At 42.3% G+C, this 18,831-nt stretch overlaps 1 protein-coding gene across 8 annotated transcripts in view; it reads right to left on the bottom strand.

The window, feature by feature from the left end:
* The window catches only part of RREB1 (ras responsive element binding protein 1), a 155,998-nt gene that overhangs the window by 131,882 nt on the left and 5,285 nt on the right, over positions 1-18,831 (bottom strand). For all 8 annotated transcript variants that reach the window (XR_006417129.1, XR_006417128.1, XM_044455581.1 and 5 more), the window contains one exon: positions 17,405-17,448. The gene's annotated coding sequence lies outside the window, so the exon portion shown is untranslated. The remainder of the gene's footprint in view (positions 1-17,404; positions 17,449-18,831) is intronic.

The raw sequence follows: 18,831 nt of genomic DNA, 5'->3' as shown, positions 1-18,831 counted from the left end.
CACACACACACACACACACACACACACACACACACACACACACATTTTGTTCCCAGCTCTCAAAAGAAAACACACAAACTACATGATACTGAACACAGGACTCCCAGAGCCTGTTTAAAGTGGGAAGGAAAAATGCTGCATGGTTTATCTAGATGCCATACAACTCATCTGTGACAAATTCTAACAGACTCTATTAGACAAAGGATATTGTTGGGAGCGAAAGCTAGATATTAGTACAAGATTAATTAGCTTCTAAATGTTCAAAGTAAATTTTATTGAAGGCAGCAACAAACCCAAAACAAATGTATGTTTGCATTCACGACATCAATGTAGTCAAGTCTATTTATATTTAAATGTTTCTTACTGAGTTCTGTATTTTTTAAAGCTCACATCTCAGTATATTTATTATATTTACACTGCAAGTAGAAAAGCCATAAAAAGCTTCCCTTTTACACACAGAAATAGATTAATAACAAATCATTAAACAATATATATTGAATCTAATAATTATGCGGTGATGAACAGAGAACATGCTCTTCCAAAGTCTAAATACAGCTGCATTAAACACCTTCCTGAAACCTCATCATATAAACCAAATTCATTAGATTTGCTGTAATCCATGCAAACCAAAGACATATTGAAGATACCCTGGGCTTTCCTCCAGTATTCTGCAAACTGATATTTTGACTACTGCCAAATAACTGTTTTGCTGTTTTATTTACTGTTAACTTCTACTGTACAGAAAAGTACTAGAAATCAATTTAGTTGAACAGATATGTATGTCTGGACTTTTATTATGGGATATATACGACTTTTAACATGCTGAGAACTTTCTAATTCTGACCAAGCTTCACTTTGCAATGACTTTGTAATATATCAACTCCATGTTACAGAAGTGTAACAGGAATCTGAAAGACAGCCAGTTTACCCAAAAGCATCAAAATGAATCAATGGATAACAGGGGATTTGAACTCATGTTTCCGGGTTCATGTTCATCTCCCTATCTATCATGGTACCCCATCCCACCCAGATTCCCCATCCTGGCATCCTCTAGAAATGATCCTATGGTCCCCAGTCAATGGCTTTGCTGGCTCCAGCTCAACACTCCTGAAGGTTTTCAGGTTGGAAAAGACTGATGCAATAACACTCAGCCCCATAATAAGTTGGCTCCAATCCCCACAAGCTGCCCTGAAACAAAGGCAGAGACTGAGGCCTGATTCATATAAAATAAAAACTGAGGGCATAGGTTGAGCATGGTTGTTGTTGAATCGTGCGCTGTTCTTACATGAGAACCCTGCAGTATGTGTTAACTATGAGTTGTTAATCATGGACAGCTCAGAAAGAGGACCCGTTGGGTTTGCTACTGAGATGTGAAGTCTAGGTTGTTTTTGGTTAACATCTCATAGTTAAACATAGTGATGACTAGGTATGTAACAAACACCCATGATTCAGTGACAATCCATACTCAGCCTATATTGAGTTGCTGTTATATGCAAACCAAATCACTAGTATCTCTAATCCCATGGGATAAACCTATCCTTAAACATTGATAGCTGAGATACATCTCAGATTAGGGAGAAGAAAGGGTTACAAACTTTTTAGGTTAGTACAAAGCAGATTAGGTTAGTACAAAGTTTTTTCTGGATAGAATTTGGCCGGGCACCTCACACCAAAATACTGCTGCAGCATGTTTCAGATGCCTGGGATATGTACCCAAAACCAAATGGCAGAGCCATTTAAACACCACAGAGATACAAGTTTTTTTCCAATACAGAAATTAATCTCAGTGTTAGGAAAAATCTGGTTTTTAGGCCTGGAGTGAGCAAACAGTAGTCTTGCAAGATCTATTTTATTTTTTCACTAGAACCCTAAGATTGATCACACCAGAACCTAGGGCAAAAGGCATACATTTAAAAGAACTTTGGATCCACATAAAAATCCACTCCAAGCTCTCTTCATTTGGCACCATTTGTGCGTATGTGTGTCGTTTCATTTTTGCTATTCTTAGACAACTGGGAGTCAAACCCTTGCCAAACTAGGAGTCAATTCTCCTTCCAGAGATCTACCAGTAGATTCAGATCTACCTTCTGGCCATGCCTGACTTGGGCAATTTGTGGACCTCAAACCAATTTTTAAAGCCCTGTACAAATGATCTGGCAAGAGCAATCTGTCTCTTGTATTCTGGACAGGGAGGCAGAAAGGCAGAGAAAAACAGAGACAGAGAAAGGGAAACATGGACCTTCCCACTTTTGCCTCCAGCCCTTCCAAGCAGCATATACCACCTCAATTGCTAATGGTACTTTTCTTTGGAGGGGCTACATACAAGCAACTCTTTTCACTGATCCCCAGTAGAACACCTGGATCCCCATGTAAGAAGCTATGATGAACAGGCAGAAAATACAGGAATCATCTAGTATCAGTTCATAAAACAGATGCTCAAAGATACACACTCCTAAGGCAAATAAGAATGGAGCAGAAACTTTCTGCACTAACTTTCTGTGAAACCAGAAACTTTCACATCTTCCTTGCACTAATCCCTGGCAACTCACAAGGAGAAGTGATATCTGATCTCTGCTACCAAATCCCAGGAGACTTACAGAGCAGGAATGCCACACACACCTGAGAGATCATCAAAACCTGAAGAGATTCACACACAAGACAGGGGAGGGAGAAGGCTCCTATTGTGAAGAGCAACAGCACAGCAAAGCATATGCAAAACGGTATGGGCAGCCAAGCCACATGCACATGGAGTAATTCTTATTATGCTCCCGATGTGCACAAAATTAAAGTCTGGAAAGGGTGGGTCTTGCTATACCTATGCACAGCATTGTTTTCAGAGTGAGTTTATGCACAGCATGAGAACAGGAGAGAGATCCAAAATCTTATGTTTTAAAGGGATCAATACATATCCTCTGCCAAGCAGTAGACCTGACTTTTTCATATTTCATATGGTTTATCTGTTCCTTAGCCAAAGATTCAATCGGCATCAACAGTGTGGATGGTATAATCCATTGCTCATGAATGCCCAAAGAGATGTTGTACCTCCTGTATGTAGCATGTGACACACAGTGTAGTTCTGTGGTTCAGATTCCTCCACTTATTGTCTGCATTTTGTTCAACAAACAGGAAAACTCAAAAATAGCACGGCTGGTATAGCCACAGCAATACTAAAAGAAAGATTTTTAAACACTTAATGCCACTGAAAGGGTAAATTCTAGCTTTGCTCATAGCACTTCTGAGAAAAGCAGTAGCTCAGTAGCTCAGAGAAAGCTCCTAGTAGCTCAGAGAAAGAGCATGAGAAGTTGCCATTGCATGAGATCGTCAGAAGAAGAGATATTCCTGCTAACACAGATCCTAACAAACAGGATGTTGAGCCCATGCTATGACTTTAAACAGCCTTCCAAGTCTCAGTGGCCCTTGATATGGCTGTGCCTGAAAAAGAAAGCATGCTGGCTGGGGATAACAGGAATTGTAGCCCAACCCATCTAGATAGTACAAAGTCACAAAAGGTTGGTCTTAATCAAATGCCTATGTTTGACTGAGCCTTGAGATCCTGTTGTACTTCCAAGCAGTAAGGCTGGTATCACCAGGAAACTAATTGGGCAAGTGCTTGTTCATATTAACTACAGTGGAAATTGTTTCAGCACATGTTTTCTGCATTCTCTCTGATTCCACTTCCCAAACATAGTCCAAAACTGTCCAGGATCATCAATCTTTTTATCCTTCCTGTGAGCAGATTCAAGATGGCAGCTTGCAACGCCTTGTTTTCAAGGTAGGCTACAAGTCCAAAATTTAAGATGAAATGAGACCATCTTACATATTGAAATGAGATTATAACAGCAGAATTCTTCAGTGCAGGATATCTACACTGTGTTTATGTGTATACACACTAGAAACATTTACAAGATTCCAGAAATGCTGGAAGGAATCCATAACTGTATACTGCTATTCTTATAAAGTACTGCTGGTGGAAAATACCTTGCACTTGAACATCTATTTGCTTTTGGACACACATGGCCAAGTAGGATCAATTCAGTGGTTTTGACAACTGCCCTGCATTACAAGCTTTCAATTTTCCATTCCCAGAGGGCAATGGGCAATTTCTTCTAGGAAAGCCAGCCCTTGGATGACAAAGCCAAGCAGGTCATTAAGCTAATTAAATCAACTTCCCAGATGCAAAGCAATCCAACACAACCCATCCCCCTCACCTGCAGCTGTAGATTGGGGTAAGAAATTAATGTCTCCCCAGCTGCAGAAAAGGAGGAGTGCAGAGACATGGCCCCCTATTCCTGGTGCCTCAGTGAAGGACAACACAATGAAGGGAATGAGAAAGGAGTAATGGGGGAGAGAACATTTGGGAACATCCACACATTTGGGTAGCAGGTATCATCTTACCTTCCACAGATACATAAATCAATCACAGTAAATAGTTTACTGCAGATAAGTATGTCCTTTATGTGATTACTCCTAAAATAGAGGACAACTCCCAACAGTTGGGGAAGGGAAGCTATTCATCTACTTCTATTTTTTAAGTGGTGAGGGAGCTCCTGAAAGAAACCAAACCAAGGAGTTTGGAAGACTCCCTAGCACTGGATATGGTGATTCAGAGCTCAATATTTTATTTATTTCTTTAGAAGCTACTTAGGCTCCTGAAAACTTGATCTAGACTTTTAAAATATTCTCTCAGCTTTGTACAGGGCTGACGCCTAGCTATTTAATGAAGGCACTTCAAATATTGACTTTGGCTCCTAAGAGCAAGCATTCTTGAGGCAGCAAGCATTCCCAAAGCAGTGGCATCTGTACAAAAGATACACAGATGTGAAACACACACACACACCTCCATCACCAACCCCAGTCTAGGAGCTGCATCTTTCCTTTTCCCTTAAGCTACATGCCTTGCACATTCCATTGGGAATAGCAGCAAATGTCTATAACGTCACCAGGCAATGGGAACATATGCAGAAATCACATATCACTAATTACAGACAAGTTCAAAAAGGTGATTAAAATGCTTTGACAAGGCAACCAATAAAGATCAAATGTACCTGACTGTACACCCCATCCGCTTTAGACTTAAACTTGTATTTTAGCCAGTGGAAGAATGAATCCTATAATGCAAGTCCATACCCATTAGTGGTTACCATTATCTATCTGCAATTAATATTATTCCTCTAATGCCAGTGTCTCAACACAAAGAGAAATAATCATAGTGCTACAGAAGATTATTGCCCAAAGTAAATACTCCACCATTCTATCATTTTAGAATGAGAACTTTGTTTAAATTAAATTCTCCCTCCTTCCCTCCCTCCCTCACACACACACACACACACACACACACACCCAGAGCGAGAGAACATTTAGCAGAGCTGCACCAATCCCACTTCGCTTTGTAACCAAAGCAATTGACACAATTTCTTTTTTTTTTTCTTTTCTTTACACATTTCTCTGAGTGGATCAAAAGGTGACTGTTGCCTGGTCAGTCTGTACTGAGCAAATGTATTTTCCAAACTTCTGTCAACACATGCAAGCCAACCAACATGGACACATGATGAACAGTGCAGACAACACACTCACAACACAGGAACAAGATACATAAAAATGTGTACACAAGATCAACCCAGGAGAGTGATATTGGAGGAGGTCACTACCCCAAAAACTTCAGGTTCATAGTCTGAGTGCCCTGGGACCCAAAAGTATCCCTGGGGCGGTGCAAAACACCTTTTATTAGCTCAGACTGATAAACCAACAACATCCTTGCCCAGGACAAAAACAGCCAAGCTAGAAGGGTCAGGTTACCTGAAGAATTGTCTCCTTTTGCATATAGCTGCCAAGACCCTAAGATCATCTTCAGCAGTTTTTCTCTGAGAGCTTCTGCCAAAAGAAGTGAGCTAGATGGCTACTCAGAGGAGGACCTCTTCCTGTTGGGGCTCCCAAAGTATGGAAAGAGCTACCTGTCTGGTACCTAAACTTCTGTCTTCCCAGTGCCAGGTGAAAACCTTCCTACGTTTCCTGGCATTTCCATCTCAGGTTTTATTGTTTTTAAATCTGCTGCTGTATTTTAAATCTTTGCATTGCTGTTAAAAGTAAAAGCCAAAGTCAAATCTATCCGATACTGTAGTTTTAAACTTTTACAGTGTGTTTTATGGATTTAATTGTTGTGAATGATCCCCAGATTTTTGGCTACTGCATGATATAGAAATGTAATAAATAGTCACCTAAGAGGGTTCATCCAAAACCCTGGAAAACTCAACAGATACTTATCTAAAAGTCACCAGCCAAATGCATTTGAATGATGCAGGCCAAACAATGCAAGAACCAGGTATGCTGTCAGAGTGATAGAGACAAGAAACATGACCAAACTTGTTCACTGCAGTTCAATATGCTATGCATCCATTTGCTATTTTAGAGAACATCCACTGGTGATATACTTTCATCATGTTTTTAATAGCCTTGCAGGAAAAAAACTTGCTACCACTAAACATATAATCCACTGTGAGCTCTAGCAGCACAGGTGAAATAAGGAAAACTGTATCAGATTAGGACAAGTGCATTTCAAAGTAAGACCTAGTTGCACTGACCTCTGAAGTGTGCAGAAAGCTGCAGAGTTCATTCGGTTGAACGAATATGGAACTCTTCTTTAACAGATTGTGATGAGTTCCATTCCCCAAATCCCAATTTCAGATGTGATCTGCCTTCCATAAAATCATTGACGATTAGTTTTATTTTGCTTTAAGCACTATGATTAAGATTTAATCCCCTCTAGAGATGCATTTGGAGTAATATGAATTGCTGAATAAGATCCTCAACTTTAGTAAATTCTAAGATGTAAGGACCACTTGCAATGTATCTGAAGACTCTTAATTATTTCAGCTACAGGATTTAATAACTTGGCACCCCACTTCTAAAAATATCAGCAATGGCACATGGATCAGCTTATCACCAAAATAGCATCCTATGCAAGGCCAAAGTGGCTATGTTGCATGTCAGTCCCAACACCTTTTTATTGATGCGACGGCGCACAGATTAGTCAACTCCAGCTGTCAGTTTTGGCACACACAATGGCTTTATGTATAGCACTAAGTCACATGTGATCATGATGACATTGCAATACTGGGGCACCAATCCACTACATTATGCATGTGCCACAATGTGGGTCTCTTCCCAGAGCACATAATTCGAGAGGCCACAGCATGCTGACACAGCCATTACACCATAAAATACTTCCACTGCAATGAAAGGGCAAGCATGAGATCTCTTCTTTTTGAGAAACTCCACCCACCTTGTCCCTAATCTGCTCCACCCAAGCTCTAAAAAAGTACAAAAGATTTGGCAAGGTGGTGTTTTGTTTTGTTTAGAAACTTGGGGAGCATCTCCTGTTAAAAAAAGCATTTTGCTTTTTGAACTTAGGACACTTTAAAAGCAGTTTGGGAATTTGGTGAATGCAGTTTCAGATAAGGAATCACTTTTTTAAAAAAATCCATGCTGCCCACAAACAAACCCCCTTTGGGTTGTAGTCATGCCATATCCAATATTATGGCCATTAAGCACTGTAACTCCTATTCTTAAAATGGTCAATTAATACTAAACAATCTCTCAGTTCCACATACTGAATCAAGAACCAGTTATCAAATATATTCCCTTTACATAAAGGAAATGATATGGACACTGGTGGACATGATTTATGTATTTAATATTTATTATATGTATATCCCTTCAAGGAGCTCAAAGTGGCTTACATAACCCTTCTCTTCTCCATTTGATTCTCAGAACAACAACCCTGTGAGGTAGATTAGGTTGAGAATCTGATGCTGGGCCAAAGTGAGCTTTACAGCTGAGCAAGTACTAGAACCTGAAGCTCCCAGATCCTCAGTCCAACCAATACGCCACACTGGCCCTCACACAAGACTTGAGTATCATGGCTTTAAGACATGAATTTCAGATCAGTCTATGAACTCCCAGCAGTTCTTCGATAGCCTTAAATCCTAAGTTGCCAGCACTGTAGCCTAGAACAAGCTAGCTGGGCAACCATAGAAAGTCATCCCCAAACATTATCTCAATGAAAACATAACCAGGGATTATTGATGGAAAGGCTGATCACATAAACAGGAGTTCTAGTTGTTGTTTCTACAGCAAATGACACAAGACTGTTTATATATTCCATAAGACACTTCACTAGTGTTATTTTCTACCACTGGTTACAGAGGGATAGCAGTCTTAGTTTGTTGCAACACAACCAAGCTCAGCTAGTAAAAAGCTACATTAGAAACCCTGGGCCAGATACCACTGATGAGATAACACTAGATATAACCAGGTCCAGCTGGTGGTGTGAATGCACATCAGCAGCACTGCTGCCTTACCAGCAACTGTGAGATAAACGACTTTGGCCTCCAACACACCACACTCTATATTGCTGGCAATGTTTACTTATGTTAATACCTCTAAAAGAGCTGGATGGATGGCCAGAGACAGGTCTCCTTTATACATGTTCCACTGCAGTCTAAATCATAATTTATATCTTTGCTCAGCCACTTTTTAATTTAAATACACCCTCTTTCAAGGCGGTTTACACAGAAACAATTGTAACATCCTATAAGCATTCTCTACAATAGAATAACTTTATAAAAATCACAACAACATACAACCTACAACCATGTAATTTGTGATTGGGATAACCAACTGTATTTCCCATGACAGAGAATTACACAGTCATGGAACCACTACTGAAAAGTCCCTAACTCTTCTGCGTGCCAGCCTGATAAACCTCACAGTGGTCCAGAGAACAGTGCCACCGTGGCCAGTCCTGAAAGCCCAGAAATCTTGCAAGAGTGCTGGCCCTCATTCAAAATATCCTGGTCCCAAGCCACTTAAAGCTTTAACAGTGGTGAGCAGCACTTCAAAATGGGCTCAGTAATGCACTGTGAAACAATATGGCACATATGTTATACACTCCAATTGCTTGATATTCGGAAGCAACCAGTTAGCTGTATTTTCTAGCAGCGGAAGCCTCTGAAGAGTCTTCAAAGCATTTGAGAGAGACCAATCTTGATTTAGGTAGCACTTAGTTAAATGTGTCAAGTTCTACCTTCCCCAGAACAAGGCTCAACTGTGCACCAGCCAAAGATGATACTGCTACTTCCCCATAGCTCATCAATAGTATTATGTCCAGGAGAACACGCTGGCACTAATGGGGAGTTTCCCCAGCATTGCCTGAACCCCTCTTTCCATATCAGATTTGCCTACACACAGCTGTCTCTCCATAAGGAAACTGCTTTCCCAAAACCAGGTCAAAAACTAGACCTGCCTTGGAATTCCTGAACTAACTGAATTTTTAACTGTTGTAGACCCTACACAGGGCTGTGGCTACTGGGTGGTACAGACATGAAATATTATCTTACTGCCTTCTTCAAAAGATGCAAACTGTAGCATCTTCTAACATATTGTCTAGTTGCAAGAACAAACAAGACGAACAGAAGAGTCAGTACACACAATTAAATGAAGCAAACATGATTAAATGGGTTCTTACACCCCTAGCAAGAAACAAACAAGAGATGCAATCAGGATTACTGGCTTACAGCCTTGAAAGTTGTTCATGATTGTATTCTATGTTTTTATATATGACCAGCATGCTCTCTCGCATGCTCTTTCTCTCTCTCTCTGTCACACACATGTACATAATTCCACATTATTTGTGGCCTAATGAATTTATTCTGATTTTCTTTTTAATAAGCTGAGTTTTCAGATGAGCAGGAAACCATGAGATAAGTCCTGACAGTACAAAGAAGACTGTTGGTTTCAGCTAAATCAGAGGGCATGTTGGGGAGGGATCTGCCTTATCCAAAACGCTGCCTTGTTCAGGTCTTCCTTCTTCTACTGTGACAGCTCAGAACAGAGACCCACCTAGTCCAGTGGTTTTTAAAACTTTCTGCCTGCAGGGGTCCACCTCCCTTCATCTTATCTGCTGCTTGCACATTGGAGAAGATGCTGGGTGCAGAGAGAACCTGACACTAAGCAGGCATATTGGGCTTCAGCACCACCACCTTCAACTCTTCTTTTTTGAGGATCCATAGCTCAGATCACATGCTATTAAGGTTCAATCCCTGACATCTCCACATTAAAAGGATCTGGTAGCAAAGACCTCTACTCCAATTAGCAGTACTGGGTTTGCTAGGCAAAACCGCTAACCTAGTAGAAAAGGGCCTCCCGTGTGACCACAGGAACTATCAGGCCAGCAGCCACCCAGAGGACTCAGGAAGCTCCCAAGCATGGCCATCTACTAGTGGCAATCCTACATACATGGTGAAAGGGGTACCTTCTGCATTACACAGAGGTTGCATCGCTAATCGCCATGGCTGTTTCCTCCAACAAATTGACCTAATACTTTTTCAAAGGCCATATAGGTTGGGGATCATCATGTTCTCCCTTTCCTATCGATCAAAATGCAAACTGCTAGTCAGACTTGCACAGAGAAAGTCAATGCACCACAGCATTGAGTTTGTCTACATACCCCAACTTGTTGATGTCTCAAGATGCAATAACACACAAAACAAGAGTGAAGCAACAAAATGAAAATCTTTGGTAAGCAGCATCGGCAAAATTAAACTTGATTTTGACTATGAGACAAGCCAAACAGTGTGGGGTGTCATGTGGCCCACTCAATTCTAAAGAAACATACAGGCTGATAATGTACTGCTTTAAGAACATAAAAAGCCCTGCTAAGAATTTAGAGTCATGCTAATCCAACATTCCATTTACACACTGGCCAAACTAACACCTGTTGAAAACCCACAAGTGTGTCATCAGTGCAACAGCTCTCCCCCACTTGTGTTCCCCAGTCTTGGGTGTACACAGATGTCTTCCTTCCCACTGTTAGCCTTATTCTCCATGAATTTGTCTAACCATCTTTGAAAGTCATCCTAGCTGTGGTCCATCACTACACAGTGTTCGACAGAATTCCCAACTTTAACTATCCACTGCAGAAAGAAGAACTTCCTTTTACCTGTCCTGAAGCTCAGCTTCATGGAATGACACCAGCATTCTAGTAACAGTGCAACTATGCACTTTCTTTATACCATGCATACTTTTGTGCACCTCTGTCATGTGTCCCCTTACTCACCTTTGAAAAGACTGTTTCAAAGCCACCAGACAAAGCCTCTTCAAGTTAAGAACACTCTCTTCAAATGTTAATTGCAATAGAGCAAACTGCCTGCAGTGCTAATTCTTCTGGGGCCCAAGGGCAGACAAATACAATAAAAGGGACAAGGCCGCAGAAGCCCAGAGATGTCTGAAAGCCCAGAGACATGTGCCTCAGAGTGGCAAAATGTTGTAATATAAGGTTATCCCCCTAATCCTAATCCAATACCACAATGTGCCTACCCATTTGTTCCCTTTGCAACAATTAAAAAAAGAGGGGGGGGGGAGGTAAGACAATATCCTGAAGTAATCCAAACAAGTAAAAATGCGGGGGGGACTTGTTAATATTGACCGGGTTCACACATAACAACAACCCATCAGTTTAAAAATCAACAGGTTGTCAGGAATACGCAGGTACACTTGCTGCCGCATGCCTGCCCATTCCACTTTACTCCACAACCCACAATCAGCTCCTGCACAGACTGTGGACAAGTTGTCCACATCTGTACTGCTGGGTTATTTAAGGGTAAGAATCTCTGTAGTCAATGCATTTTTTAACTGAAAGAGTGTGCATACCTGTGTAACATGCAAACAACCTTAATGACTAGCAAAGTCTCAAGAATCGCTAAGTTTTTTTGAACCCCCATTTAAAACTTGCAAAATTCATTCGTAGGAACACTTCCTTCATATTGTGGCAATGCATACAGAAAAGTGATATGCACAGAATTCTCCAAAACCCAATCACATGCTTTAAAGGAAGTTTAATATCATTAAACTGTAAGCAAGCCTTAACAGAGCATAAAATGTAAATCTCAGTTAACAGGTCTGTCCTTTCATTCACAAGAAGCCACAATTTTATTGCATGAATTTTATAAACTAAATTAGGATCTTCTTTGTTTCCTTGATTTTATTATATTTTTATTTTATTGTGTTTTGGTAAGGGACTCATGAAGTGGCTGTTACCCAAATTAGTTCATCTTCCAGTTCCAGAGTACAAGTATGGGAGCCAACCCATTCTTAGGATACCACACTGTCTGCTCTCAGCTTTAGCAGCAGAGCTGAAGTAAAGCACACACAGAGAAATAGTTAAAAATAACCAGAGAAGAAAGGGGGATGGAGAGCAAATATAAACATCACCCATACATTTAATTAAACATACCTATCAAAGATATGATGCCAAAAGTACAGCACTTGGCACTACCCAGAGCATTTCCCACATTCTTGGAGCACCTCACATCAGTGGTAGCAACACTACCCCTGTACAGATGAACCAGTTTTGTTACTCCGTGCTACAGGTAGCCAAGAGACACTTGTTAGCCCAGCGCAGGTATTGACTGTGCCCAATCGGCTAACCACGCTTTACCATTTGGGAGCACCCCAAAGGTTTATTCTCCTTCCCTCCATCACACAGACTGCCTCCTTCCTCTCAATTTTGAGCATAACACTCAGCACTTGTTGTGCCTAAAACACTTGACCATACTTGTTTCAAATCTAAGAGGAGGGGAATGGGAAGGAAACCCTGTGTGAAAGGAGGAGAAAAGAATGTGCAAACACCAAGACTTCCCTGAATGCCAAACCATGGTTAAGCTAATTGGGACAGACCACAGCTCAGTGGTAACACACCTGCGCTGTGCCCTAAAACCCTAAGTTCAGTTCCTGCCATCTCTAGTTAAAAGGATCAAGTACCAGTAGGTTGGTTTGGGCGATGCTTTAAGTGCAGAGAAGTGTATCGTTCCCATGGACTTGAAGTTGCCCTAGGGACACACACAGTGCCCTACTGGGGAATCCTCAGGTACCACTTTCCCCATTTACCCCCACAGTAAGTGCTGGTATCACTCAGGGAAGCTGGGGTGACAGCAGGTGAACACGTGCACTGTGGGCAGTGTCACCCTGCTTCCCAGGAGAGTGGAATTGCTCACATGGAGGGGAGGCTGAAACGTGGGGCAGGCGCCGCACTCTGTGCTTGCAATGCCAGGGCAAGGCAACCAGTCCCCTCTGCTGCTTGGCCATGGCACCACCACGGCAGGATGACAGGGCTGGACGGAGAGACATGTGCCTTCCGCTTACCAACTGGGCAGGGGTGCTTTTCCAGGTCAACACCATGTGCAGCAGTGGCAGAAGGTGGTGCCTCCCTCTCGACTTTTGCATGCTGGGATGCCCACAGGCAGTGCATTTGTCCTGGCCTGCCCACCAGGATCTCCCTGGGAGGAGGCCCAGCCTCCACCTCCTCGCTCACCCCACTGTTGCAGCTGCAGAGGGTGCCAGACACCTCCTCAAGCCCTACTGAGGAAAACGACTCATGTGTGGTACGGATAGGCAGACCCCCCCCCCACCCAAGGAGGAGTCAGGCTGGGAGGGAAGTGATTCTGTATGTCAGCATCACATGGAGGGCAGGGATTACCACCCCTCCAGAGCTGCCCAAGCCATGCAAAGACAGGAAATGCCCAAGTTGCCAAAATGCCACACTTCCTGGAGAAGAGGCACAGCACCAGCCTGACCAGCTCGCCCTTCCTCCTGCCCCCTCCTGGAGTAAGAGCAAGCATGCGAAATTGCACACACAGCTGGTAGGAAACAGGAGCAGACTGGGAAGCCAAGTCAGCTTGGTTTCCCTGGGAGGGGGCTCAGCGAAGAAAGCAACCCTTCCACCCACTAGGCACAACCAAACTCCCTGGTGGTGGGGGAAGAGTGGAGTCCTCTTGTACCACCAGCCCTGCTACCTCCTCATCCCAGTGGCACTGCCAAGCAGCAGCAGGGAGTGGGGGCACCAAGGCGGGGCACTGGGCTGCTCTGCCTGCCATCGCCTCACTTGTCACCTACCACCAGAGCACCACGGGCAGGATCAGCAGACAGGGAGGTGCGGTCGGGCTTCGTGTCCTCCTTCTCCCACTGTGCACCACTCTCTAACTCCTGGACGTGAGCAACTGGCACATGGTGGAGCCTGGTGGCTCCCTCCCTCTCCAGCTCAGGAGTGTGGGACTACTCAGGAACAACCTGCCGGAGTGAGCTGTCTGCAGCCATGCAAACCATCACATCAGACAGGGCCCTTGGTCAGCAACCCTTTTTTGGAACTCTGGCCAAGAGGGTCTGTGGCCTCTCAGCTTGTCCAGGTTTGGTCCACACACTAATCCACAGTGGGTTTCCTAAGCCCAAGAACAAGCCATGGCCACAAGCAGGGGCAGTTCAGATTATGCTGGTTTTGCACATCATGCAAACCCAGCTAACATGTGAATGGATGGACAAAGACTTTCCTCTGGTGTTCCTATGTAAGTGGGCAGTGTTAACAATCAGCACTAGGCCGGAGCACTGGTGCTGAAGCAGAGAGCTGAACCAAGGACTTCCCAGCTTATTCTCTTGATCACAACCCTACACTGGTCATTTACACTGTTAATACTGAACCTAAGAAAGGAGTTAAATATGTCAGACATGATGTCAAAAATAAAGAAGGCATCCATTCCTGTCTAAGTGAAAAGGGAGTTTCTCAAGGAAAGGATCATATTAAAAGTAGCGGTCAACATGGAAGAAGGAAGGAGTGCAGATAATGGTTTTCTATTTAAAAAACCTTCTAAAACACCCAATTTCACATGCTGTAGCCACTGAAGCATTGCCAGTTTTCCAGCTGTCCTCTGTGTGGAAGCTCACATACACTTCCATGACACCCCCTCCCCTTTCCTGTTTGTTTGAGAAACTTCCATTTAGCCTATGGATCCACCAAAACAAGAGCCTGATCCTAAGCATTAAAATGAGGTACACCAAGAGCTAAGTCAGCAGAGTCCTGGGACCTGAAGCTAATGGAAAGCACTAGGATGAAGAAAACAAATTTCATAAATAAATCAAAGTATTTATTTCATTTGGGTATGCCAAAGGATCTTACACTGCATTAATTCCACAAGGGTAGATAAATTACATGTCCCTGAAGCAAGAATCCTGTAGCAACTTGAGACTTTAAAAAATTGTGGCATATGTCTTTGTAGTCAAGTGGTTACTTCCTCAGATGAATCTGAGAATGCAAACTCTTGCATTCAAAAATTAGAAAATACTCTTGGTAGTTTTTAAGGGACACAGGAGTCTTGTTTCTAGAAGTAGAAGGCTGCTCATCTGATACTCGTTGAAACAATGAAATGTAACACAGATACTGGTCTAAAGCAAGGACAAAAAAGGCAAAACAAAAAAAATCAGTATAATCAATGCCTGTACTGGGGATTCACTTGCTTTTCTTCACCCTGCTGGTATCACCTCCTTGAACATCTGCAGGTGGATCTTTCTTAACACTATTCAGCTGCCCTGTCTCAGAGGCCTTCAAATTCCCTTAACATTACTTACCTGAATCACCCTGAATAAACAGTCCCCACCCATCACCTACTTCTTTTGTGCATAGCACCTACTCACAGAGAGCTACCCTTATTGACTGCAAGGCAAGTTAGCATGAAAAACTGGAGAGGTAGTTAGAACAAGATGCACTAGAAAACTTGCATCCTGCTGGAGGCAACAAAATCCACAGGTTATTCTATTCATTCTGTTGGTCATAAGGCATAATCAGATCAGCACAGTCCAACTAACAAGCCTGCCTTTTACAGGTAGATTTTTTTTTTCTCCACTAAGAAAGACAAGAGCCCTTCTCACAATTTTTTTTGGGGGGGGGGGGGATATCACAGCAATGCAACAATTGTGGTGCACAATCCTCCAAAAACAAAACAGGACTTAGAAGTGTATACTGGTCACTTTGACCAGATCGTGTCCATACAAGGCATGAGAGAAAAGATTCACAAGGTCAGATATTTTTCATTTTAATGTCCTTTATTAGAGGAGCAGGGAGAAAATAGATCCCCAGATGTTTTGGATTTCAACTTCCAGAAGCCCTCACCAGCATGGCCATGGTCAGGAATCCTAGGAGCTGAGGTCCCAAACACCTAGAAATCTATTGTCAGTCTACCCACACTTTATCTCAAACAATGTTCCATAACACAGAATGATTATCCTTAGTTGCAAAACCTCCATGCTTTATACAATAACTATCATCACAGCATTACTTTAAGTTGTAAAGCGTTTTTGACAACTGGATTTAGCACCTTTTTTGCAGGACTTCTTATTTCCCCACACAAGAGGCTTAAACCTTCCCAAATTCCCCCAGTTATTTTTAGCAGGATTCACCTTCACAGTCTTCTAAAACAGGCAGACAGAAGTGTAGATTTGGAACTTGCTTTAACACACTACAGTGAAAACCAGGAACACACTTCTCGCCAAAGTACAGTAGCAAAGTGACACAATATTGCTCCCTTGCAGGAACTTAGGGACCCCTTTCCCCCAAAAAAGAATCATATCCCAAATTGAAAAGTAAAGGAATGCAATCTTTCAAGCTGTCCAGAAACTCAACCAACCAGTTGTCAATAGCCAGTGTGGGGCTACAGTTAGAACACTGGATTTGGATGCAAAAATCCAGATCACATTCCTGTTACCTATCATGCTAATAGACCTTGGCTATTAGACCTGGGCTAGCTCTTAGAAAAACCTATCTCATGGGGCTGTTGTGAAGGTAACACCCGAGGAAGGGCAGGGTACAAGAAAAACAAATAATACAATAACTGAATACAAGGAAAGGGGGAGGGTGTTGATTCAATTAAAGCCACTTTTCTTCAGCTAATAAGTAGCAGCATAGGGCCTTGCCTTATACTACATGAGGCCTAGCCCAGTATTTTCCATACTGTCAAGCAAGCAGGGTAAGAAAAACTGCAGGCTTTCAGACAGGTGTCTCTCCTCCCTACCTGGAGATGCTCGGGACTGAACTTGGGGAGTTTCTGCATACACAATCATTCCAGTATGGCTACATCTGAAACATCCCATAAGCTAGATTTATAGATTTGCTTTGCCAGATCTTGATGACTTAAATGTAATTTTTGCGGACTGTTTTTCATTCCTTGTTATTTGCTTCCACACTACATTTCCACTGTTCAACTTCTTTGCCACGGCCACATGGACTACAAATCCCAGGCTCCCAACAAGGCCCTGCAGGCCACAGTAGCTCACAGATAACACAATAAGCCCACCCTGATGTCAATAAAAATATAAATAATTTTTCAATATCACAGAATGAAGGCGCTACTATATGCCACAGTTTTGAACCCATTAATGGAACCTTTACAGTTTTTCCCTATTAATTAATTAGGAATTGAACTATGCCATAACTTTGCAATGTCATTTTCTTTTACAAAATGCTTTTCAGCAAAGTTGCAAACAAGAACATTTAAAATGAGAGAGAGAAAAATAAAGCAATTCCTACCCCTTTCTAAGCTTCAGGCTGATCTTCGGAAATGCACTTTATATCTGTAACAGGAAGAGAAAGAAGGTGAAAGGAGGGGTGTGGGTGTTAAAATGAAATGTGACTGTAAAAAGAGCTATGAATACAAAACCCAAATTTCATTCACCTAGCAGGATACCGCAGTTCATCCAAGTAACAATTGAGGGAAGGGCAAGAGTGAAAATATAACTGGAGCAGCACACTGTGACTTCAACTGCACTGTTTCCTACACAAATCCTACTATGTTTTAGGGAGAAACATCACATTCCACCTGTGTTTGAACTCATGACATTAGCCAGCTCTGGGCCTCAGGGAGAGAGAAAAAACAAAATCAAGGAATGCCTGCATCAAGGAAAAGGTTTTTTTTTAACAAAGTGCTGCCAAAAATTCCTATAAACACCAACATGAAAGCTAATGGAGGAAGACTGCCTAGCGACAGTGACACATGCATTGGTTACTTCCCGGTTGGATTTCTGCAACAAGCTTTACGTGGGGCTGCCCCTGAAGACAGTCCGGATACTTCAGATGGTGCAAAACAGAGCAGCCAGGTTGCTGACGGGGACTGGGCATTATTCTCATATAACCCCAGTCCTCCATCAGCTCCACTGGTTTCCCATCGAAATCCGGGCTCAATTCAAGGTGCTGGTTATTACCTATAAAGCCCTTAACAGCTTGGGACCAGGATACCTGAAGGAACGCCTTCTTCCATATTTGCCATCCTGCCCCTTGAGATCGGCAGCAGAGGCCCTCCTCCAGGAACTCTCCATGAAAGAGATCAGGAGCAAAGTACCCAGAGAAGGGCTTTCTCTGAGGTGGCACCCCATCTATGGAATGCACTCCCCAGAGAGGCCCGCCTGGCGCCGTTGTTATTTTTCGGTACCAGGTTAAGACCTTTTTATTCCAGCAATATTTTAATAAATTTTAATATTGTCTTTTCCATGTTTTTAACTGCAGCCAGTGTAGGTCAAGAATTTATTTGTGTTGTATTTTATGTTGCAAGCCATCCTGAGGCTTTTTGTGACAGGACGGCATATAAATATTTTAAATAAATAATGCATTCTTAGACTCTTCCTACTAAATTTGCACCACCAATGCAAAAATATATACTTACACAAAAGTACAACCAGACACTATCTGTCCCTAACACCATAATCCTATACACAATTTCCTGGGTGCACACTTCATTGAATTCAATGGGCCTTACTTTTGAGAAGTTGTGTATGAACTGCTGAACTAATCACACTTGCAAGGGAGTAAATTCCACTGAATGCAGTATGACCAACTTCCAAGAAAACTTTATTGGGATCCTGATACCATGTGTTTAGTCCTCTAATATGTACAGCTCTATAAAGCCATTGATTAAAGCAACATGTGTTACACTTGTGCAGATATTTAGGTACAAGAGTTTG

This window comes from Varanus komodoensis, unplaced genomic scaffold, assembly GCF_004798865.1.
Source record: "Varanus komodoensis strain SLA01 unplaced genomic scaffold, ASM479886v1 scaffold8, whole genome shotgun sequence".
In the NCBI taxonomy this organism is placed as follows: domain Eukaryota; kingdom Metazoa; phylum Chordata; class Lepidosauria; order Squamata; family Varanidae; genus Varanus; species Varanus komodoensis.
Note: the sequence above shows the minus strand (reverse complement) of the source record. Positions and strands in the feature narration are given on the sequence as shown.